The sequence below is a fragment of the Euphorbia lathyris genome, chromosome 7 (assembly GCF_963576675.1).
Source record: "Euphorbia lathyris chromosome 7, ddEupLath1.1, whole genome shotgun sequence".
Lineage (NCBI taxonomy): Eukaryota > Viridiplantae > Streptophyta > Magnoliopsida > Malpighiales > Euphorbiaceae > Euphorbia > Euphorbia lathyris.
Genome location: NC_088916.1, coordinates 4,782,832 through 4,790,685, shown reverse-complemented (window position 1 = coordinate 4,790,685; position 7,854 = coordinate 4,782,832). Strand labels below are relative to the sequence as shown.

General features: G+C 41.2%; 2 long non-coding RNA genes across 2 annotated transcripts; one reads left to right on the top strand and one right to left on the bottom strand.

Moving 5' to 3' along the window:
* Nucleotides 1-2,408: 2,408 nt before the first annotated feature.
* On the bottom strand, nt 2,409-4,555 carry LOC136235355 (uncharacterized). The gene is made up of 2 exons (XR_010691778.1): nt 4,039-4,555; nt 2,409-2,859 (listed from the first exon to the last, which is right to left on the bottom strand). It is a non-coding gene; the product is annotated as an uncharacterized lncRNA (long non-coding RNA).
* Nucleotides 2,855-7,475, top strand: LOC136235356 (uncharacterized). Its single transcript, XR_010691779.1, has 3 exons — nt 2,855-3,105; nt 6,790-7,120; nt 7,213-7,475. It is a non-coding gene; the product is annotated as an uncharacterized lncRNA (long non-coding RNA).
* The last annotated feature ends 379 nt before the right edge of the window (nt 7,476-7,854 follow it).

Below are 7,854 nucleotides of genomic sequence, written 5' to 3'. Positions count from 1 at the left end.
TACCAGCCACTGACCGAGGATGATCCACACTCAGTAACCGCTGACCAAGAACCAGCTATTGAGTCATTCACTAAAAGGCTGACCAAGAGTAAGAGTGAACCTAAGATTGTTTTCACTTACCAGTCTACTTCTGCAGAGATTGTTGAAACACAGACATCACAAGACATAAATCTACCTAAAGAGATAAGGATTCCAAGAGGGCACTCAGAGAGTGCAATCCTTGATTCTGCTGGGAATACCCTGATGATGAGGAATCAACTCAGGAAGTACCTCAGCAATGTAGCCTTCGTCTCAGTTCAGGAACCTAAGAACTTCGCTGATGCTGAGGAAGATGAATTCTGGATGAGCGCAATGCAAGAGGAACTCGACCAATTCAGAAGAAACGATGTATGAGAGCTAGTGCCACATCCAAGGAGTCAGAAGACCATTGGAACAAGATGGGTCTTCCGCAACAAAATGGATGAGCAAGGAAATGTAGTCAGGAACAAAGCAAGGCTTGTAGCTCAGGGCTACAGTCAGCAAAAAGGTATTGACTATGGTGAGACCTTTGCCCTAGTGGCAAGGCTAGAAGCTATTAGGATCTTATGTGCATATGCATCTTACATGAACTTTAAATTATTCCAAATGGATGTTAAGAGTGCATTTCTTAATGGAGTTATAAACGAGGAAGTTTATGTTAATCAACCTCTAGGGTTTGAGGATCCAAAATTCCCAAACCACGTTTATAAACTCAAAAAGGCTCTGTACGGCCTCAAGCAAGCACCACGTGCTTGGTATGAGAGGCTGACCAGTTTCCTGCTGACTAGAAATTATGTCAGGGGCAAAGCTGATACAACTTTATTCACTAAGAGAAAGGGTAAAGATACCCTGCTGGCTCAAATTTATGTTGATGATATAATATTTGGTGCAACTAACGAATCAATGTGCAAGGAATTTAGCAAACAAATGCAGACTGAGTTTGAAATGTCGATGATGGGAGAACTCAACTTCTTCCTCGGACTTCAAATAAAACAAGGAAATAATGGCATCTTCATCAGTCAAGCTAAATATGCCAAGGAGATATTAAAGAAATATGACTTGGAGAATTGCAAGCCAATATCCACTCCTATGGGCACTGACACTGTCCTCTACGCTGACGAGAATGGTAAGTCAGTAGACAGCAAATTGTATCGAGGTATGATAGGCTCTCTACTTTACTTAACAGCCAGTAGACCGGACATTCAGTTCTCAGTATGCTAATGTGCTAGATATCAATCTAACCCTAAGAAATCTCATTACATAGCTGTAAAAAGAATCCTTAGATACTTGCAAAGCTCAGTGAACGCAGGTTTATGGTATCCAACACACATGGCTTTACACTCGTTGGATACACTGACGCTGACTATGGTCGAGACAAGCTAGAACGGAAAAGCACCTCTGGAGGATGTCATTTCTTAGGAAGCTGTCTTGTATCTTGGTTCAGCAAGAAGCAGGCGTCAGTAGCCTTGTCTACCACTGAAGCTGAGTACATTGCTGCTGGTCACTGTGTTGCTCAAGTCCTATGGATTAAGCAACAGCTTGAAGACTATGGTGTTCAAACAAAGACAATTGAGGTCAAATGCGACAACAAAAGTGCAATTGATCTATCAAAGAACCCAATTCAACACAGCAGAATGAAGCATGTCAGCATAAGGCATCACTTCATTAGAAACCATGTACTCAAAAGTGAGATAAAGCTGACCTACGTCCCAACGGATGAGCAGCTTGCGGATATCTTCACAAAGCCACTGGCTCGTGAACAGTTCAGCATACTGAGAGAAGTCATTGGTATGTTTAATCCTCTTCAGTAAATTCCTGTTCTAAAACGTAAATTTATGCTGAGTGAATTACTATGCTGAATGATTTACACAAATGCATGCTGAGTGATTGTTATGCTGAGTACTTAACACAAAATACACATCAATACTGAGTCAATATGCACACTGTAGATACCCATTTTGTCCGGGGTAAATTTTCATCTTTTCTTAAATTTACCCTTTTAGCCAATTTATTTCATAAAATACTTACATTGCCGTGTTTACTAGATAAACCGATATTTTGCTATATTTAGTACATATATTTTATTATAGATCATCCTTAATTACATTTTTTCAAAAAAAGAAAAATATATTTGTGAAATTGGTTAAATATTTATGTTATAAAGATTTAATCAATTTGATTAGGATATTATTTATTCATTTAAAAGGATGTTATTTGTGTATTTAGTTAAGTAGGTACAAAATGATATTTGATTTTGGTGATAAATTAATAAAAAAAAGAACAGATAATTGAAAATAATAAAAACATTGTTAATAAGTAATATTTATGATATATATTTAATTAGTTTAGCTAGAATTATTAAGATAAAAAATGATTAGATAAAAGAAAAGGAAAAGGAAAATGATTTTCTTTTTATCATTATTATTATTAAAAAAGAGGTCCAGAGGCCCCAACCATTCCAACAGGCAACACATCATAAAAATACAAAAATATATAATAAAATGAATAAATTATGGTGGGCAATCAGATGCCACACCACGTTGCTTGGCCACCAGTTGGCCGCTGAGCAAGCTTTGTTGTACAAATAGGGAGCAATAGACACAACAAAAGGGGGATTTTTGGTCCCAAAAAAAAGAACTTGGTAGTCACTTCTCCAAAAGGGGGCAAGAGGAGTTGGGTTTCCGGAGAGGGACTTTCCTCTGGCTGGAAATATAGAGGCACTTTTTCTGCTCCCTTCACCGCTTCACAACTTCTTCATTGACAGCTACCTATTTTTCTTCTTCTTCTCCTTCATCTTCATCATCATCATCTCTACCTTTTAAATCTCTAAACTTCAAAACCCTGCCAAACGAAGGCGTTTTCAACATCAATAAGCAAGGCCAATAATAACGAAGGAGAGAATTCAACCAGATTTATCAAATAGAAAACAATATCAGCAATAAACCAGGCAGAGAATCCAACCGGATTCATCAAACAGAAAAAACAATAGAAAGAAGAAAGCTGGGAACATAAGCGGTCCTTGAGTAAAAAAAGGAGTCACAGACAAAAGAAACAAGGGACAGACTGCGTTTGTTCTCTTGTCCTCAGGTAAAATTTCTTTTTTTTATATACAAATCTAAGTCTCTGTAACATTAGTTCATCACCTAAGAAAACACATGGTAGAGGAGCTTTGGGGAGTGCCTATGCTATAGGGACAAACCGACTTTTCTATCATTTGAATTGTCGTCTGAGAATTTTTGGGGAGTTCCTTATAGGACAAACCAACTTTTCTCAGAAGGCAGGACCATCTGTATTGTCATTAACGGTATAGAGGATTTTGGGAGTCACTATGCTATGGGGACAAACTAAGTTTCTCTTTTAGGAGGACTGTAAATGAAGGGAAGGATATGCTATATTCTTTGGCATCATTTAAAGTCCTCCAACTGTGTCTTCTAAGCATTTGTAATGTAAGCATGAATAAACGAAACCATTTGGCTATTTCCATAGATTAATTTCTATTTAACATGAATGAAAATAGCTGGCTGGTTCCTAAACTCTTGGCTGATCAAGATGCAGTATTAAGCTCTGAATCCGATCAATTATTTGTCTAACACTAATTAATCAAGCTATAGCTAAACAGAGATGCCGCATTTCCATATGCCCAAACAGATACAATATAGAGGACCAACAATCCCACACACAATAAAAAAGGGGAAAACTTCTTTTAGCTCCATACAGAACCAGTAAGATGAAACAGAAGTATCAGAGAATAAACTAATTCCTATGGATCAGATTGTTCTTTTATACCATCAGAAAACAGATAAGAGAGCTAGGGAGAAATTAAAGTTCACAGTCTCGTGACTTCTAACTCCCGTATACATAAAAATCATAAAAAACACAGAAACTCAAACAGCATGAAACCTTTTCCACAAATCGGAACACACAGTTGATTAATTTTATGGGGACATGCAATTGATTCATCAAACAAAATTGGAGAATTAGAAAAATAGAGAAAAACCAGATGAAAAGATCGAAATATACCTAAGGGAGATCCCACACTTGTTTCGGTTTTGATCGTCGTTGTGTCCATTCTCCCACTTTATGATTCCTTTTGAGTTCCTGTGCTATCGTCTCATTTCATCCTCCCGGATCCGACGTCGTCGTTCGGTTCGCCGTGTTTCTTCCTCCATGGCTTATTTTCCTCCGATTACCCTTTCTTTGTTCACTGATGATGATGATTTATAGTTTATAGATAGAGTAGAATCGTTAGTTTAGAGGAGAGAGGGGTCGTCGGAATAGGGGCATGCCGAGTGGAACACCATCGGGAGAGAATAGTCCGCCATGGGAGAACGAGGAGGAAAGCGAAGGGGGGCAAAGGGGAAAATGCGAGTCTAGGTTCCTTTATTAGGAACAGGAGAAAGGAAGTTCAAAAGAATAGCCCAGAAAATGATTAAGAAGGCCTTATAGGGTATTTTAAGGTTATATTTCGTTTTTGGGCTTTGGAATTAAAATATCTCAGCCAAAGTAAACTTAGTAAAAATGCTATTGGGTTGTTAAGAATTCATACGTTGATTGGGTTCTGAGTATTTTGAGGTGAAGTTTAAAACATTAATAAATTGGGTGGTTTATACAATTGGATCAGTTTATGGAAAAGAGAAAGGGATAGCGTTAATTTTAATTAAAACAGCACGGTCTAACTCATACGCTTATGCCATGAGAGTATGAAATAGATCAAGATAAAATTAAGTAAAATAAAAACGACTCAATTCATACGTCTATATTACAGGGGTATGAAATCGATCAAAAACAAAATGAATATAAATTAATCGGCTCAATTCATACGTCTATGCTATAGGGGTATGAAAGCGGTCAAAACAAAATTAATCGAAATGAAACGACTCAATTTCTACACCTATGTCATAGGAGTATGGAAAGCGGTCGAAATAAAGTTAATTAAAATAAAATGGCTCAATTCGTACGCCTATGCTATAGGAGTATGAATTCGGTTAAATTAAATGGTCTAAACTTATACGCCTTTATCATAAAAAAATATATATATATAAAATAAAGAAAAATAAATCAAATAAATCAAGTAAGTTTGATAACTTGCCGGATCCGATTTGATATTCTCTGCCAGAGTTACCTGCAAAACAGAACCAGAGACAGGATCTCCGGGAAAACTCTCCGACGATCAAGTCAGTTTTTGTAAGAAGGTTGGTAATTTGACAATAGTATTGCGGGAAAAATTGTGAGCGTACCTTTTTCCCTCGTTCTTAAGGCCTTTTATAGGTGTTTTTTAGGTAACCGCCGAGGGCGGTTACTCCTTAGTGGGCCACGTTCTGAGGGCGGTTCCCCCTTTTTAGGCCATGTCCCTTTCGTGGCTTTCATGGCAACGAACGTGGTTCTGAGTGGGAGTCTTGATGCTCCGTTTAGGAATTCGGGGCGGTTACTCGCTTCACCCGTTTCCGCTTATTCGGGTCCCATTCGGGGCGGTTACTCGCTGCGCCCGCTTCCTTTATTCGGGTCTCATCCGATCTTAGACCATAGGTCTAAGTGTGGGCTGGGCCTGCGAAATGAATATGACCCGGTTTAGCCTCGCGGGTCATCACATGCCTCCCTTTTAGTTTGATACAAGAGCCCTTTAGGGTCTGTTCATAGGGGACGTTTCGTTTTTGCTTGTCTATTCAAAATTCAAAAACTTGTGAATTTTTCCTCTTTCGTTATTTCTTTTCCGGCGTTGACCTCTTATTTCCGTCATTTCTCCGTGTTGTCTTTCCCATGTAAGTTTTCCTCTTCATAATTTGTACCTCGTTTGGCTTTTTACTTCTGTTTATTTCTTTTCCTCAACATGTCGAACCCCGACCTTGACTTCGCACCGTTCGATGAGAGCTACGTCCGCGAGGTTTCTCATGAAGTTGATGAGATGGTTGATGAAGTTTCAACCAGTTCTCATAGGTCTGATTCCCACCCCGCTGACTTCCTCCACCTGGTGAATACAACCGACGAGGGTCTAGGTTTTGACCCTAAGAAGTTGATTCCGCCACCTGTCCCAACCCCCCGTTTGTTACCAAAAAGGGACAGGTCGGGAAGCCTAGTTTGTCGCGAGACCATTGAGGTTTTGCGGGTGCAATATCCTTGGCTCCAAGGTCTCGAGACCATCATTCCCGGGGAGGATAGAGGACCGGGCGATTACCCAAAGGGGTATTTCACCATTTTCGTCGCCCAGATTATCTGCGGCTTCACTTATCCACTGGCGGATGAGATTGCTTCCATCCTCGGCGGTTACGGAATCGCACCCGGGCAGTTACATCCAAATGGATGGGCCGACTTGACCCTGGATAAATTTCTGGCGGATTGTTTGGAGGTTCCTTTCTCGCTTAAAATTTTCTCCAAGCTTCATCATTTCAAGAGTTCGGCGGGGTATTTCACTTTCATCCGCCAGAGCGGATACTATGGTTTTGACGAGAAACTGAACAAGATCCGCGAGTGGGATCGCTCTTACTTTTTTTATCAAGTTTAATGAGGGAAATCCGAACTTCCTTCGCCATTGGGGCCGGCCCAATGTGAAGAGTTTGAACTTCAGTTATCCCAGCGAGGAAGAATCCGCCGTCATCAAGTTCCTGAAGAGTACCCCTCCTTTTGTGTGGACATATGATCAGGCCTTCCATATGCTAAGGAGCCGAGTAGCGATTGCCTACCGCGAGGGGGATCGCGTGGTCTATATCCCTTATCGCGTTTTTGTACAATGTACTTTTTATTTCCAAGTTGATGATTTCCTTTAACCCTTTGCAGGGGTGATCCTTTATCTCAAATCGCTGCAGATCAGGAGGCTAAAGCCCTAGCGAGAAGGAAGAAGCGGATGGCGGGAACCGCCTCCGTTGTAGGGGCGGATTCTTCTAGAGGAACGATTCCTTCCATTGAGGCGGCTTCTCCTGTAAGGGCCTCCGTTTCACAAGGTCCCGCTTCTGCCTCTGAGGATCTTCCTTTGACGAGGAAGCGGAAGATAAGTGCGGATACAGAGTCTTCTCGTCCCAAGAAGAAGAACACCTCCGTGTCCCTTACTGTTGGCGGTACACCCGTATCCGCCTCATCCAAAGGAAAGAGGAGTACCCCAATTCATGAGGTATCCTGATCTATTCCCTCTTTCTATATTGCTACTTTTTTCCTCATGAGCTATCTGCTGTTCTCTTGATATTTTTCTTTACGCCTTTGCAGCCAATTCCCGACATCAGCGGATGGTGGACTAGGACCTTTGGCATGGCCGTGAGTTTTTCTTGCAAGGACATTGTCTCTTCCATATGCAATGTCCTCGGGCGGCTTCCCTCTGCTTCCCGTGTGCGTGAACAAGTACCGCTCCCTACCGCTGTGGAGGGATCGAGAAGCGTTCTGTAGAGGTATATTGTTGCTTGTCATTCTCTTTCAAGGATCTTGCGTCCATTGTAACCGCCTATTTCTATTCGCCCTTTTTTATTCGTGAGCCGTCTTATATGCAGATTATCAATTTCGCTGAGGGCATTCTCCGAAGGGATGCCGAGCGAGCCAAGGAGTTGGAAGGTCTTGGTACTGAATTGGCGACTCAGAAGTCGCTTTATGATGATGTCCAAGGGAAGGTGAAGGTCCTAGAAGGCGCCCTTCAGAAGGCTGTGAGCGAGAAGGAGGAGGCTCTTAAATCTCTTCAAGCTAAGTCCGATGAGCTGCGAAAGGCCCTCGATGATCTAGCTGATTCCAAGGAGACACAAAAGAAGAGGGCTGAGGAAATTCTGGCTGAAGACGGTGCCCACATCTACTGGTATAGAGAGCGGATTCATGCCGCTTATGAGCATGGACATCAGGGTCTCGTACTTAACCGCCCCAAGG